At 42.7% G+C, this 17,390-nt stretch overlaps 1 protein-coding gene across 1 annotated transcript in view; it reads right to left on the bottom strand.

Moving 5' to 3' along the window:
* Positions 1–17,390, bottom strand: part of LOC124722283 (serine/threonine-protein kinase NIM1) — a 498,280-nt gene that overhangs the window by 416,740 nt on the left and 64,150 nt on the right. The gene's annotated exons all lie outside the window — the stretch shown is intronic.

Genomic DNA, 17,390 nt, shown 5'->3' with positions numbered 1-17,390 from the left:
AAATAATGCCACGAAAAGAAAACTTTCACTAACGGTACACCTGGGTCCACGGGACCCGATCACCTTTATAGAAACAAAACTAACAAAGAAACGCCTGCAACAATGTTGTGGGCTGGTAGCCAGTTGATTGTTAGGAGAGTACAGGGAGAGGGAAGTCAGTGCTACCACACACATCACGGAGCTGGAAAAAAGAAATTTCGCTCGGGTCCCTGGGACCCAGGTGTACCAGTTACGGGTTATTATGAATGCTTCTTACAATGAACGTGAAGTGTGGACATTTTGAAAATCTTGAAGGGCAAACTTCGATGCAAGAAAGAATCAAACGTGTAAAAGACTCTCAAACACACTCAGACTGATGTAAAATCTCTCGAACAAGTACTAAACAAAATAAAACAAAAATTACACTCCTTAACACATTACTTAGTTAATTGGGCAACTAATTCGGTTTATGGAATTTCTAAGGAAAATGCTTGCAAGAAGAAAGGTGGGAAGAAAACTAAGAGGCACACCGAGAATATCCGTACTTCCAAAGGTGGAATGAACTGAAACAGCTTTATCGGAATGGTACAGTGTAGTAGCAGTCCACAGCCAAAACTAATTATCTGAATGATGACAATCTGGCACATTGGCTGTGATTGTCTGGATCAAAAACTTCAGTTTATTTAGCATTGACCACTACTAATCAATTTCTGCTGTGTGGCAGCTTTCGAATGGTTGCTTGAAATGCATGTCAGACGTATCATACTTAAAATGAAAACGGTGGACAAGCTACGGAACAAGAAGAAGCGGCTGCTTTGCTCACTCACACACTTGCTTCGTTATCGAGATAGTACTTTGGTTCCACCTTTCGCCTAGGTATCCCATCATGTAAGGACTACAGCACCCATTCGCATAACAAAACGATCCAGCTTATACCTAGTAAGAGGGAGAACCTATTAAACTAGCCGATAACCGGAGACTACCTCGATAAATTATTGGATAACCATCATAACACAGCTTCAGCGCACTCTCCAACTTCACCGGAGTAAGATGATGCTGTCACACAGTCACAGGCCACCAGCATATGAATAAAATCTACGACTAAAAAGACAATTATGAACGCCATGTAGCACGGCATGCAACCAAGCAATAATAACCTATGCGAACTCTTATCAACCTTACAGGAAAACGATAAACGATGCAGCAATGTCGGTGACAGAGAAAGGACTAAATTTCGCCCCGAATCGAACATCATTACCAATTTTGGACATAACAAGCAGTGTAGAACAGGACACCCACGCTATACCTGTCAACAAGGCATAAGAAATTCGCCGTGAAACGTACCGCGCTTCCACCTGGGTTGCTCCACCGAAGAGAAACGTTTCAAAGGCGGAAGGAATGGTTACCTGTGAGTTACGTGACGATCCAGATTTGGTCTTCTTGCCCGTTGATAAAGAGAACGTTACGGTTTTACTATTTTGCTCAGAATATCAACAACAATTTATGGATTTCTAGATGACGCAGCGGTCACGAAAATAGAACAGATGAGTCGCCTCCAGAGAGAAACTATCGAACTTCTTCGAACTATCTTAGATGCTAAAACTGTCAATATAATTCGTCCACAAACTGGTGCTCCACCACTACTGTAAGGGCTACCAGAAGTCCACAAAGAAGGCATCCCACGGCCGCCCATAACATCATTATAGGAGCAGCAACATACTCCTCGGCCAAACACGTGACTGCACTCCTGAGTCCATTTGTCGGCAACTGTCAATATCACATTCTTAACTGCATTAAATTTGTACATCTACAAGATATTTGCCTCAGTGATAGTAACCTGTCCCAGAGTTTTTACGTATTGTCCGTCTTCACCAGGTACCACTAAAGGACTCCATAGAATTGATAAGTAAGATATTCAAGAACAGAGAACGAAACTCTTCGGGTTTGTCCTCACCTCGACGTATTTCCTGTTAGGTGGAAATTACTTCGAAAAGAGGGACGGCACCGCCAAGTGGTGTCTTTTATCGCCAGTTGTAGCGAATTTGTTCTTGGAAGTTTTCGAGGAGAAGAGTATGGAGACATCCAAATTGAAACCAACTTGTTTCTGCCGGTACGTGGATGATACTTTCGTCGTTTTACCACGTGGTCGGGATAGCTTAGAAGAATTTCTCCATTACCTCAACTCGCTTCACCACCAACACAAATTTTACCGTGGAGGTGGAACAGAATGGCGTCCTCCACTTTACTGACGTCATGGTAAAACCCGGTGGCAAACTGGGACACACCGTATACAGGAAGCCTACGCACACTGATTTGTATCCACACGACTCCAGTAGCTACCACATCTCCCAGCGTGGAGTCGCTTTACCCTCCCTCCCCCCCCCCCCCCCCTCACCTTTTCCACAGGGCGCCACGCATCTGGGACCAACACAGCCTTCCGACTGAGCTGAAACATCTGGAGACAACATTTCGAAGGAATGAACACAACAGCAAGCTGGTTATACCTGGACAACAGCAGAAAGAAAAAGAAAAGCATAAATCACTTGCGTGCATCCCGTTTGTCGGCGATACCTCCATAAAAATGAACAGCAACTTGGAGCGACACGATGTCGAATGTGTATTTCGCCCACCCCCTAAGACCTTGACACTACCAGGTTCCGTAAAGAATAATCTAAGCCTTCGCTAACGAGAGGCCTACCAAATCCACTGACATTCGGGAAACGGTATGCATTGTAGAGGAGATGTGCCGTGAACATAGCCGCCACACTGACCACCAAATCAGCGCTGACCGAGATAATACAATAACTGACCGTATTATATAATTACAACAAAACCAGCTTCTTAGGAAATTTTCCTCCTTTTGGTACTGTGTGTTAAAAGATGCCTTTGAAATTTTGGGGCAAGAATTCGCAAATATAGCGGCCTACAGATGAGTCAGACGAGGAACTCTGCACTGAGCTTAGAAAAAGTAAAGCATTATCGTACAGTGAAGTCCACAGCCGATGGTGAGAGTGCGGAGTCTGGAGACCGCTCGCAGCTGGGCGTCGCCACCTCCACCATGAACACCATCACCCACCGCGGCAGCTAAAAGGATAGCGGTGACTGCTGGGTTTATAGCGGGGTAACGACAAACGTATATAGGACACTGGCTCTCGTAGGTCAGCAATCATCAGGAACCACATGTAGACGGCAACGAGTCTCTTTGCTGAAATATCGTGGAGAACATACAAAGTGATCCACTCAGACACCAAGGAATTCTAGAAAATACTTAAAATACGTACACAAAAATCATTGGTTGTTTAGTCAAAAGAATGTGATTCATATCGTCTTCCATTCAAATGCACATGTGCTAAGTAGAAGTTTCATCATATCGTGGATCGTATAAACGCAGGAGGTTGGCCTGGTATTCATCCTAAGTACAACTGTAAAGGTTAGTCATAAATAAAGAAGAACATTGAATAATAAAAGGCTTACCAAATTGTCGGACTTCCAGTTACATGGGTACCTGCAGATGTTTTCTAAACAGATGTTACCTATCATGCCATTTACAAGGGATTCACCTCAGCCAGAAGAGCTAAAATTCGATAAAAAAGATTTCACGATAGGGAGATGTATCTGCTCTACCAGCCACTAGGCATTTGGGTTCTACCGATGTTTGAAGAAAATTTGGAAATTTGTGGTAATTTCCTATGGGACCAAGCTGCTGAGGTCATCGGTCCCTAGGCTTACACATTACTTAATCTAACTTAAACTAAGGACAACACACACACCCATGCCCAAGGGAGGACTCGAACATCCGACGGGGGGAGCCGAGCGAACCGTGGCAAGGTGCCTAGACCGCACGGCTACCCCGCGCGGCTGATGTTTGAGGTTTGATGAAACTGAAACCCACATAAGCTCAAGATGTTGAAGAAACGATAGCGTGCAATAAACAGATATGTCCAGAAGATTCACAATAGCTATAGATGAAGGTATTATTGAGCAAAAATCTAGGCAGTTGCTTGAAATATTGCATGTTAACACATTCAGTACTTACACGTATTATTCGAATTATGAATTACTGTGCTGTAAGTTCCTTTCTTATTTGTCATAGAAGTGAAAATGTGGAGTTTCGAAGGAATGAATAAACCACAATGAAATGGAACAGTCTACGCCCTTGACAAGGACAACATGAGGACGTGTCACACCGTTTCCGATGTATCCGCAGTGCAGTGCAATACCCCAACATTAAAAGCCACATTTTTCATATTAACCACATTTTTACCATGTGTCGTTCCATCCTAATTCAATCATGTGTTTGAAAGGTTCATACTATTAATATATCCCTATTATGGTTCCATCCTGATCAATAGCACCTGGATGTTCTCTAGAGTGTCAGTAGTAACGCATTGTGAAGTTACAGACGTTTTCCTAGATTTTGCGAATGAAAGAAACACGGCAGTTCAAATCTCCATCTGACCACTCAGATTTAAGTTTTCCGTGCTTTCCGTATGTTGTTTAAGGCAAATGATGGCATGATACCTGTGAAAAGGCACCCACAATTTCCTTTCCTTTCATTCTACATTTCCGCTTGCTAGTTCGTCACTAATTATCTCGTCGTCGACGGAACGCTTAATCCTAAGCTCTCTTCCTTTTGCTAACAGCAGGAAAATTTTAAATTAGACAACATTAATGTTGTGAATCTCTTTCCAAACTTGACAGTTAATTCTGAATCTAGGTAGTCATGACAAGGAAGCATTTCGCGCTTGTACGCAAAGTTACGATTGAATTTGAAATAGCTCGTTAACCAGTAAACTTCACCGCGCCGAAGTCCACCGCAGCGCGAAGGGTTTTGTTAGTCAGGGGATCCAAACTAGTTTAAAAGTCGAAACGGTTTACTATTGTTTAATAAGGAACAGATTAGGGAGAATCAAATGACTGCGTCACAATCTAGGAAATAGCGCCTTTTCCGAAGGGCTGAGAAACCGCTGGATACGTCAAGATTCCTGCTTCGCCTGCGCCTCCTACGAGCTCGTTTACGACGACCAGATTATGCGCATTAGGAAGTTGACAGGTGCAGAAAGTCTGCTGGTCTGATGGGTCAAAATTTCTACTCGACGCCGCGAAAGACCATCTGAGTATTTATTGTAAAGCACGAAAGGTGTAAGTTCGTCGCGAATGGCGTCGATATACAGGCCAAATGACGACTGTACTGTGGTGTAAGAGAAGTAGCAAGCGCCTCTATTGGTAATAAAGGAGCCCGCGATTCGTTCCCATATTACGATCCACTTGTAGTAGCCGAACTTTGGCACCACTGCACGATGGTGGCACCCTTCACCACAACGACATAGCAAAACACATCCCACATTCTCAGCGTAAATGTTTTAATTCCGTCATCTTCACTGATGTTTGAACTCACAAGACAACAGCTACCTTCAGCAGTTGTAGGAAACCACGATCTGCTCGTTCTGTAACGATGCATCCACATCTCTGCATCAGTACTAACGACTTTATGACACTCAAGCATGATTCGAATACTGCCATATTAGGTTTGACATCTTATTACGATTGCTCCATGTTACAAAACAGTTTTAGGAAGACTAATGGTGGCAGGTGGTCAATGTTGAGTCACTACACAGTGATATTTAGTAGCACGCTAACAGAATTCCACAAAAGCTCGTGATATATTCAATAAAAACAATACCAATCGCCGTTATGTAGGTTTATTCCTGGGCAACCAGTTTCGACGTTACACTATGTCATCTTCAGGCGAAAACTGCTCCAATCTAGTAACCTTCGTGTTACAAATATAGCAGTGCCTTTAACTGACCTCCTAGTAGACGAGCATACGTGCTCGTTGGACAACAGACAGCACTGCCACTCCATTCAGTAGAAATAAATATACATAACGGCGATTGGTATTGTTTTTATTGAACATTGAATAGCAGTAGTCCCATACTGCACCAGAAGATGGAATTACGTTCTCCTGATATATATGGTGAACAGTTTGCTTTAATGTACTAGCAGTAAACATACGAAATTAATTCAGCTGTAGAATAAGAGTTCGGTTTGAACTGCTTATGCTGGACAATAAAAGTTACCGAGAGAGATGGCGCATTGGTTAGCACACTGGAAACGCAGTCGACAGGACGACGGTTCTTAGCCGGCCGGAGTGGCCGAGGGGTTCTAGGCGCTACAGTCTGGAACCGCGCGACCGCTACGGTCGCAGGTTCGAATCCGGCCTCGGACATGGATGTGTGTGATGTCCTTAGGTTAGTTATGTTTAAGTAGTTCTAAGTTCTAGGGAACTGATGACCTCAGAAGTTAAGTCCCATAGTGCTCAGAGCCATTTGAACCATTTGAACGACGGTTCTTACCCGCGTCCGGCCATTTTTATTTAGCTTTTCAGTGATTTTCCTAAATCGCTTCAGGCAAACCCTGGGATGGTTCATTTCAAAGGGCACGGCCGACTTCCTTCCCGATCCTTCCCTAATCCAATAGGACCTACACTCCTGGAAATTGAAATAAGAACACCGTGAATTCATTGTCCCAGGAAGGGGAAACTTTATTGACACATTCCTGGGGTCAGATACATCACATGTCCACACTGACAGAACCACAGGCACATAGACACAGGCAACAGAGCATGCACAATGTCGGCACTAGTACAGTGTATATCCACCTTTCGCAGCAATGCAGGCTGCTATTCTCCCATGGAGACGATCGTAAAGATGCTGGATGTAGTCCTGTGGAACGGCTTGCCATGCCATTTCCACTTGGCGCCTCAGTTGGACCAGCGTTCGTGCTGGACGTGCAGACCGCGTGAGACGACGCTTCATCCAGTCCCAAACATGCTCAATGGGGGACAGATCCGGAGATCTTGCTGGCCAGGGTAGTTGACTTACACCTTCTAGAGCACGTTGGGTGGCACGGGATACATGCGGACGTGCATTGTCCTGTTGGAACAGCAAGTTCCCTTGCCGGTCTAGGAATGGTATCGATGGGTTCGATGACGGTTTGGATGTACCGTACACTATTCAGTGTCCCCTCGACGATCACCAGTGGTGTACGGCCAGTGTAGGAGATCGCTCCCCACACCATGATGCCGGGTGTTGGTCCTGTGTGCCTCGGTCGTATGCAGTCCTGATTGTGGCGCTCACCTGCACGGCGCCAAACACGCATACGACCATCATTGGCACCAAGGCAGAAGCGACTCTCATCGCTGAAGACGACACGTCTCCATTCGTCCCTCCATTCACGCCTGTCGCGACACCACTGGAGGCGGGCTGCACGATGTTGGGGCGTGAGCGGAAGACGGCCTAACAGTGTGCGGGACCGTAGCCCAGCTTCATGGAGACGGTTGCGAATGGTCCTCGCCGATACCCCAGGAGCAACAGTCTCCCTAATTTGCTGGGAAGTGGCGGTGCGGTCCCCTACGGCACTGCGTAGGATCCTACGGTCTTGGCGTGCATCCGTGCGTAACTGCGGTCCGGTCCCAGGTCGACGGGCACGTGCACCTTCCGCCGACCACTGGCGACGACATCGATGTACTGTGGAGACCTCACGCCCCACGTGTTGAGCAATTCGGCGGTACGTCCACCCGGCCTCCCGCATGCCCACTATACGCCCTCGCTCAAAGTCCGTCAACTGCACATACGGTTCACGTCCACGCTGTCGCGGCATGCTACCAGTGTTAAAGACTGCGATGGAGCTCCGTATGCCACGGCAAACTGGCTGACACTGACGGCGGCGGTGCACAAATGCTGCGCAGCTAGCGCCATTCGACGGCCAACACCGCGGTTCCTGGTGTGTCCGTTGTGCCGTGCGTGTGATCATTGCTTGTACAGCCCTCTCGCAGTGTCCGGAGCAAGTATGGTGGGTCTGACACAACGGTGTCAATGTGTTCTTTTTTCCATTTCCAGGAGTGTATTAACTCGCTGTTTGGTCCCCTCCCCCAAATCAACCAGCTAACCAACCAATAAACGTTCCTGACTATGGACGAACCTGCCCGGTCTCTCAGCTGTGAATCGTAGATAATAGTCGGATGTCCTCTGCGAGCACAGGATATTACTGTTTGTCGAGACTTCGGCACCATTAGGTGGTAATCCCCATTACGAAGAGGATGTTGCTCCGATTATTACTTGATAACGTTACAGTACAAAAATTCGCAGTTTTTTTCATCGTAAGATATCTGGAATTGATAGATCCGAAAAATGTGCTTTACAGAACTGTAGGAAGTGCTTCAGTCCACTCAATTTAAGTAATACTCTTGTATTCCAACCTCTTCATCTCAGAGTAGCTCTTAAACCCACACTCCTCAATTATTTTTGGACACATTCGAATCTGTCTTTTCATACATCTTTTACCCTCTACGGCACCCCCTAGTACCATGGAAATTGTTACCTGATGTCTTAAAACATGTCCTATCAACCAATCCCTTTTTCTGGCAGCGTATTCCTTTCTTTTCGGATTCTGCGGAGGTGCTCCACATTTCTGATCTCATCAGTCCATCTACCTACCAATAACCGTCAACAGCAGCACTTTTCCCACACACCATGATTCACATCCGCACAATGCATTTCTCTCTGAAATTAATACCGACTTATGAGACAAAGAATTGGTTTAGTCAGGAAAGCTGTGTCCGCATGCGCTAGTCTGCTTCTGATGTCCTCCTTCCTTCTCCTGTCATCTGTTGCTTTCCTTCAATTCATCTATTTGCTGGTTACCAATTTTGATGTTAAATTTTCCTCTTATCTCATTTGTCCTGTTCATAATTACTTTGTCCTTTCTTGGGTTTACCCTCGTCCATTTTCTGTACTCCTTAGACTGTTCATTCCGTTCAACAGGCCCTGTACTACTTCTTTACTTTGACTGTGGACAGCAATGTCTTTAGCGTATCTTAAATTTGATATCTTTTTACTCTGAGTTTTGTTTCACTCCTGAAACTTCTTTTGATTTACGTCGTTGCTTCTTCGATGTGTAGATTGCACGGTATTGGCAAAAGACTGTATACCTGTCTTACACCGTTGTTAATCAGAGCACTTCGTTCTCGGTCTCCCATTCTTCTTGTTCTGGCTAGGATTTTGCATATACTGTATATTATCAGTCTTTCCCTATAAGTTAGACAAGTTTCCTCGAGAATTTCGAACGCTTTTATAGATCGATGATATTTTTTCTGAAAGTTTAATGGTATGGCTCCCGTTTCTTAGAATCTACACATCAGGTTAAGCAGTTATTTGGTTGCCATTTCCGCGAATAATTTTAGAAATTCCGAAGCCTTTATTTGAACACAAGTCTTCTAAAGCCCTGTTAAACTCTAAATTTAATACTGGATCCCCTATGTCTTCCATCGCCACTTCCATTTTTTCTTCCAGTACTTGTAACTCACTCCCTCGTAGACGCCTTGAAATTACTCTTCCCATCCGTCCGCTCTCTTCTCTGCATTTAACAATGGACTGACCATTACACTCTTAATGTTGACGCCTTCGTTTTAATTTCACTGAAGCTTGTTTTGACATCTCTGTATTCTGAATCTGTCTTTCTCATAACCATTTCTTTTTCGATTACTTCAAATTCTTAGTGCAGCCATTTTGCCCTGCCTACCCTGCACTTTCTTTTTATTTCATTCCTACGTGACTTATATTTCCGTGTTCTTGAATTTTCGTAAACATTATTATACTACCATCTTTCATCGCTCAGTTAACGTATTTCTTCCGTTACCCAAGGATTCTTGGCAATACCTACATTTGTCTGTCTAACTACTGTGATTGCCCATTTTATAGATGTCCATTCCACTTAAACAGTACCGCCTACCGTTGTATTCATTATCGCAATATCTAAAACCTTAGAGAACTTTAAACGCACTCCATCAAGCCTCAGTACTTCAACACCCCACTTCTTTCGCTAGTGATTCTTCTGAATGATTACCGGATTATCACATGATAACTATCATCATCCTACAACTAGACCTCAGGAGACCTGCATTCCATGGTGGCGCATCAGATCGCTACCAGAAAACTAGCTACGACTTGTAAAACATACTTAGTTCTATGTACCGGTAAGCTGCGACCTGATCTTCGAAAGAAGATCATTCCCTAATTCATCCAGATAACATAATGATGATGAACTCTTACTACCATAAAACGTACTTCAAAATAAAGTGTGTGTTCTTCTGTTCTGTTTTAATTTACATAGCTACCGTCGATATTTGAATAACTTGTACAAACTTACTCATAAAACGTTCAGTTCTCTTTGTAGATCGATAATGGTAAATGGTGACAGGTTCCGCGAAAGATAATATTTTTGACAGCGGTGCACAGTACGTTGATATGAGAGACTTAAATATTTCATTCTGAGAAACATTTTAAAATAAAGTCAAAGGATTGCAGAATTAGCACATTCTTTGAGTACAGTCGACATATTCCGGCTGAATATTAATTTCTCGCGCAGATCATGTAAAGTTGCTTACGGAGGCTACAAGGGCTCCTAATTGAACTGTTTCGGTAAGGTTCTGTGATAATTCTTCAAATTAATAAACATATCTCTAGACCATTAAGTCTTCTTATAAATCTGACGCAGATATTATAGGAGGTACTGCTTGGCTCTATCTGAAAACTACGCTAATTTACAGAGACGTATCAGTGAATATGGGTCTCTTCATTAAAAGGCTGAAGACAGGATTGCTTCAGAGTAGCTGCAGACTATGCAGGATTATCTTTCGTGGTGCGTTTGAACATCTTGCAGTAACACTTTTCGATACCTTCAACATAACCCTTAACGTTCAACCTCAAAGCAAACCAAACCAAACTTTAATTTCAAACAGAAAAAATTACTCTTTACTGTTACATCTGCATACAAATTAAGGGACAGAAGAGCAAATTATTTTATTTGTCGGAAAAAGGCAACGGTCGGTTCAGTATAACATTATATTGTGGCCTCAAAATAATTTTACAGACAATCTTTACGCCGAAAGTTCTGTGTCTCACAAGTGAAGCGTCTTCAGATCTCCATTGCAAATGAGCCGTCAGCTAGTTAGAATTTTACTCTGAAATGTTCATAAATCCATGAACTGGGAACTATTTTTCATGATATCAAAGTGAATTCACGACTATTATTCGGCTCTGGAGAACAGTCCTTGGCTGGACTAGGTTCATTGACATCGTTGAACTCAGTGCTGATGGAAGAGCAGTTTACTACGAACGTGTTCTCGCGATCCGGTGGCAATTGTTTTGAACAATTTCAGACAGTAAAAAACTCTGCAAATCTGTGTACATACTACATATATATCACAAATTCTGACAGATTTTGAAATAGGACCGATCTGAGTCGAAGAACGTCTACCTCCGATCCTTCCAGTGTTGAAAATATTTCTTCATGTCGATTCCCGCAAGGCTGTCTAGAAGTCCCTGCGTTCCTGGCTTCTGACAGAGGGAAGGAACACGTCTTTTGTAAACTGCTTCTCCATTGCTAATAAGTCAATCAAAGCGTAGGGATACAAATGGCTCTGAGCACTACTGGACGTAACTTCCGAGGTCATCAGTCCCCTAGAACTTAAAACTACTTAAACCTAACTAACCTAAGGACATCACACACATCCATGCCCGAGGCAGGATTCGAGTTCCAGACTGTAGCGTCTAGAACCGCTCGGCCACCACGGTCGGCGTAGGGATACACTTCTAGGTCAGAAAACTGTGGTATAGTAATACGCCACTACACATAGTTCCTTCTTAGAAATGCGAAATCATTGGAAAAATATTAAGAGATGCAGAAACACCTGCAGATGATCAAAGTAAAAATAGTGTACTGTGACTGTATAGACATGTATGTTTCTGCAACTACCTCCGTTTCTAAGATAAGAATAGCGTTCTTAACAGATAAAGACAGACATATTGGTTTGCAGTAATGATTCTTCCCCTTGACTGCAGGACTTCAACTTGTCACCAACTGCAAATTCCAAACGTTCACCAAGTAATCGATTCCCAATGGTCTGTGCTCAAAACGAATGTAGAATAAGAGTATTGTTTATCAATGAAGACGATCAATGCAATTTCCATTGCTGTTCCTCGTACATTTCTTGATGGAATTCGTCGAAGTTTCAAGACTTCAGACCACAAGTGTTTCGTGTCTGTTCATTGTCAAACTTAGCGCTGTGTGTGTGTGTGTGTGTGTGTGTGTGTGTGTGTGTGTGTGTGTGTGTGTGTGTGTAAACTATAGGATTGTTCATTTCTTTCATAACGAGCAATAAACCAATATTTAGTCTATCATCGTCTTGGCATCGAATGTAACTTTCACGAGATATTTAAGCTTTCTTTGGTTGCATGTGTCATTTATGCTTTTGTAGATGCCCTGTACGAAGCACGGAGCACATGTATAATACCGTAATTGCGTGTGGACTATTTAGATTATTCACTTGCTCCTGTGGAAGTCGGTCTGATGTATCGAACTGACTTCCTTCCCTTCGCCCCAACTCTTCTGTTAGAATTGAAGAACGCTTGTGTAAAAAGAAAAATGAAGACCTAAAGTTTCATTTAGAGTAAAATACTACTTGATTTTAATTTTTCTAAGCAAGTATCTGGACGGTTACTACGATCGATGAACACGAGTATATTACCGTTGCAAACTTAATACAGTCTACACCATTTTCATAAATATCAAATGTTATTCCACTTTCGTAACTTTATCAACAAAATTATGGAAAATATGTTCCTTTGTCGTCTGCTGTTAAGCATAGAGAATGACTCCAGTTCAAGAACGATAATGACAGAAAACATTCTTTACTCGTTATCTGAGTACAAAACACGACAGCCGGCCGGAGTGGCCAAGCGGTTCTAGGCTCTACAGTCTGGAACCGCGCGACGGCTACGGTCGCAGGTTCGAATCCTGCCTCGGGCATGGATGTGTGTGATGTCCTTAGGTTAGTTAGGTTTAAGTAGTTCTAAGTTCTAGGGGACTGATGACCACAGATGTTAAGTCCCATAGTGCTCAGAGCCATTTACCTATCTCGAAACAACTTATGGACAAATGATAGAAGAATTTCATAAAGTGTTAAACAATAGTTTACTCAAAAAATCTATTCATTTGTATTTTATCCGAATACGTAAAAAGTAGTGCAAGGTTAGATCGTAAAACCATAACATCGAAAATTTTCAGAAAACTACCATCCACATACTTTATTGAGTAAATTATACATCGCAAAGTGATTAAGGTTCAACAACACTCTATGCAGCTAGAAGCGTATTCTATATCCCAACTCAGCAACGTCCGAGAGAACAACCACAACATAAAAAAAAATGTACATACCTCCATCTGAGGGAACTCAAGCATAATGTGTGTGTGTGTGTGTGTGTGTGTGTGTGTGTGTGTGTGTGTAAGAGAGAGATAGATAGAAAGATAGATAGATAGAGAAAGAGAATGTGTGCGAGCGCGCATGTACTTGTCTCTACACGCCGTGACGACCTTCTGACTCGGTGATAGTTGAATCCACGTCTGTTCTCGTTCTTCTGAACCTAACCACTGACCACTTCTCCCAGGCGCAGGAAATCATGTGCAGATCCAGAATTCCTTTACTGTTTATGTGAAGAGATGTTCCAAAACCCTCATAGATAATCCAGTCTTTGATTATTCTTTATTAACATCATCTTTGACTAAACATGCTGCCGCTAAAGTCTTGATTGTATAAGTAATTGAGTGCTATAGCTGATCAATGCCAAAACTGTTTATTAAGGTACGACTTCCTGAAAACATTTCACGTAACGTATGTAACGTTTTGCTAAATATATTAGTAAATATAGAAACTATAGGAAGCCCTTTTGTAACAGTGTGATAAGGTTTCGCTAAGAACAGAAAATGTGGTTTGAGCCAAACTCATCAAGTTGTTATGAGTAGAATCTACATTTAGTACAGCTCTATATGAGCTCCGATATGTGCCGAGAGTTTGTGTAATCTGTATTCATACTCGTCTCCATGTGCAGCAGTGTTTCTTGTGTTTCCAAATAATGTGCTTGCAGGGCATCTGCCTATTGGCTGAGGTACAATATACCATGTCTCTGACGTGCCTCAGAGGAATGTGACTGAGTAGGTACAATATGGAGTATGCATGGACGAGGAATTGGCCCTCTCCATCCAGCACAACGATCTGTAAATTCCCTATACTTTTGTTTCTCCAATGCAGTGCGTCACAATCGCACGTAGTAACAATGGCTTTAAATCAGTTACTTACGGCTGAATAAAGGCTGTCTTGAACATTCGTGTTGCGCCAAAATAATCTGTACTTGCGATTAGTTCTCTTCAGATAGAGTCGTTGCGGTGTTCGTTACAGGCCGATAGGGAATTCCCAACTGAAATTACTTTCTTTCATCCCAAATTACGTAGGTCTTAGTGAAGTAACAACGGTGGATTACCAGTCCTGCGTAAAAGAATAATGTGGAGGGAACGACCTTACTACGAGCTCAGGGTTTTATTGGATTTAAATAACATGTTACATGGAACTACAATGTTTCTGAACATGCTTAAGAACATGTTTATACTCAAAATCTTTTCTGGTTAAAATTATACCATTTAGTTGAAGGCCTTCTACACTAAGAACACATCTATTAAATTACAAGTACAAAGCTGCATGATGTTCTCTTCGCGATACACCTTATGGTGGTAGCAAAGTAAAGATATAGTTACAGGTGTTGCATCACCTTCGGAAGCAGTCTTCAGTTGTTTTTCAAAAATTGGTTCAAATGGCTCTAAGCACTATGGGACTTAACTTCTGAGGTCATCAGTCCCCTAGACTTACAACTACTTAAACCTAAATAACCTAAGGACATCACACACATCCATGCCCGAGGCAGGATTCGAACCTGCGACCGCAGCAGTAGAGCGGTTCTGGACTGAAGCGCCTAGAACCGCTCGGCCACAGCGGGCGGCCATCTGCTTCTTGCCTAACAGCAATGCCAAATAAAACTATTTTAGATACATTCGTTTGGCTTAAGTTAATATGCTGTATGTGCCTTGAATGCCTGTATTGGTAATATTATACGCTCGACAACGTAAAGAGTAAACTTTGGCGTTCGTCCCTACCGGCTCACTAGACCTCCATTGACTCACGTGTTGGCTAGAAAGGAATCCATCTAACGTAGGGAGCTTACGATAATGGTGGAAAAAGATATGCTCTTTCAAGGTCGTCATAGTATAGAGTAACACAAGAGCACTATGAAACATATGGAACAAGCTTAATTTAATTGTTCTTACTGCTACCTCGATATCTGCTCTCCTGTGTCTTTACTGCAGGACAGTGACAATGTGTGCAAAATTCCTCATTAATCAGTTTTAGTCTTTAACTTTACTATTAGCTAGAGAAATATGGTCACCGTATGACAAAGAGTATTAAAAACCACGATGGAATAAAATAAGTCTGAGCTAAACAGACTCGAAAACTGCCCTACACACTACACATTTATTGCACGCACGCTCAAGGTGTAGCTGTCCGGGAAAGACTTCGAGTGTTGCCAGTAGCTTGGCGTGCATCCTAACCTATGTGACTATTTCTATACTAGTTGTTACTCGCCGGCTATTGCGTGCCTCAGCACCACTCGACTTTTCGTAAGTCTGCCTGCGCGAGTTGCTGCTATCCCAATTCTAGTTGTAACAACTACACAATATATATGCTAATGCCCTTACCGCCGATGGGACGTTGAAAACTAATCTTCCTCCCTACCTTCCTCGAATACTGAAAAGTTGCTGGCATCAAACACATATGACCAACATTCACATGTCTGTAATTCAAACGTTATGCTCATAAATTACTTTTTTTAAAAAAAAAAAAAGAAAAGGTATTCTCATTGAGATATACAGTTGACATTTTGCTGTATTTTTTTTTCGAATGCCTATTCTGACAAATTTATAAATCTTGCGCTGTTGTGTATGGGACGCCTGTGAATTTGTTCCTCTCGATATCCGATTTTCAGACATAATGTTCACGTGCACTCTACTGTTACCTTCACGCCTGGAATTTCATTACAAACGTTTTACGTACACTAGCGGTATACCAGAACTTTATTTTATAAACGCTGTGTACAAATCGTGTTTAACGAAAGCGACAGGTTTATTTTATCCTTGAAACAATACAAAAATAACCTTAAAGGAATGGATACCTAACATTTTCTGTCAAGGAACGTACAGGTAGTACATTCTCAAAACTCCAAACACACTGGTAAGTACTGACCTCAGTTGTAATAAAATTTGGTAGAGAAAATTATTATGACAAAGTAAACGACCCATGCCTTGTCTTGGCTTACTATATTTTAATTTCAATCTTCGAGGGTGTCTATTAGCTTTCCTCACCTTATCCCACTCTCATCACCATTCATTCCTTTTCCAAAGTTTTATCCTGCTATTATACACAGCTCTAGTTCCTCCGCTTTCATAGACATTAATCTGGCACAGTAATCACAAACATCCCAATGCAGCACCGTACAGTGTGGTCAGAAACAGTCTGAAAAGCTTGTAAGGCTGCTGCAGGGTGAGCTGTGCTCAAACAACGTTAAGAAAAATATCCGATACGTTGCACCGTTTCCGAGTTAATTATCACTGAAGATGGTTAATCAGATCGTTGAACACGCATATTCAAGCTGCTCGCCAGATAAAATTAGTGTCAGCTGTTCTTATGGCGTAGATGATAGTGCATGAGACTACTCAGTTTTTGGTTTGGGTTCGATCCTTGCTAGCGGCCCATGTCCTATTTTTATGTCGCTCTCTTGTTCGGGTATAGGAAACCAAACGAAGAACATGACTGGCGACACCGTCTTTGGCGGGCCGCTTCAATTTGCGGGCAACGGCCTGATGGGATAACTACAATGCTGATTAACTCGAAAAATGGCGCCACGTGTCGAATTTTTTCTTAAAAACTGTTTCTCAGCGCAAACTACCTTGCAACACTATTACAAGCTGTTCAGACGGTTTCTAAGCACCCTGTGTTACAGTTACAGCGTTTGAACATCCCCAAGAATTACGAACCGGTGTTTTTTTAGGAAGTTCACTATTTCTAGAAGTGCATTCTGTTGCAGTATGGACTCAGCACACTATCGTCTAGATGAGTGCAGAGAATTAATGGGCGAGAGTAACAATTTGCGGCCTCCCTGTGAATATTGTTCGTCGAGCACAATGGCTTGTTTTCCCTGTAACAGCCTCTAGCAGACGTTTATGTCAGTCCTAGCTACCGAGGGACCTCTCTAAAGTCCTGGAACAGCGAGGCTTCTCCTTCTACAGGTCCCTGGTCCCACATACCGGCTTTCATATACTTGCTCCAACCAGCTGTGCTTTCTAAGTTCGCCTCTGTTTATATCTACATAAATCAAGCCAACGGCGCGGGCGAATATATAGAAACCGCCTAATGCACTGTAGTCTAACTTTCTGCACTGTAGCAGCAATCGACAATAGCAATGAAC

Source organism: Schistocerca piceifrons, chromosome X (genome assembly GCF_021461385.2).
Source record: "Schistocerca piceifrons isolate TAMUIC-IGC-003096 chromosome X, iqSchPice1.1, whole genome shotgun sequence".
NCBI classification, from domain to species: domain Eukaryota; kingdom Metazoa; phylum Arthropoda; class Insecta; order Orthoptera; family Acrididae; genus Schistocerca; species Schistocerca piceifrons.
The sequence above is the reverse complement of the archived record's forward strand: the minus strand, read 5'-3'. Positions and strand labels throughout refer to the sequence as shown.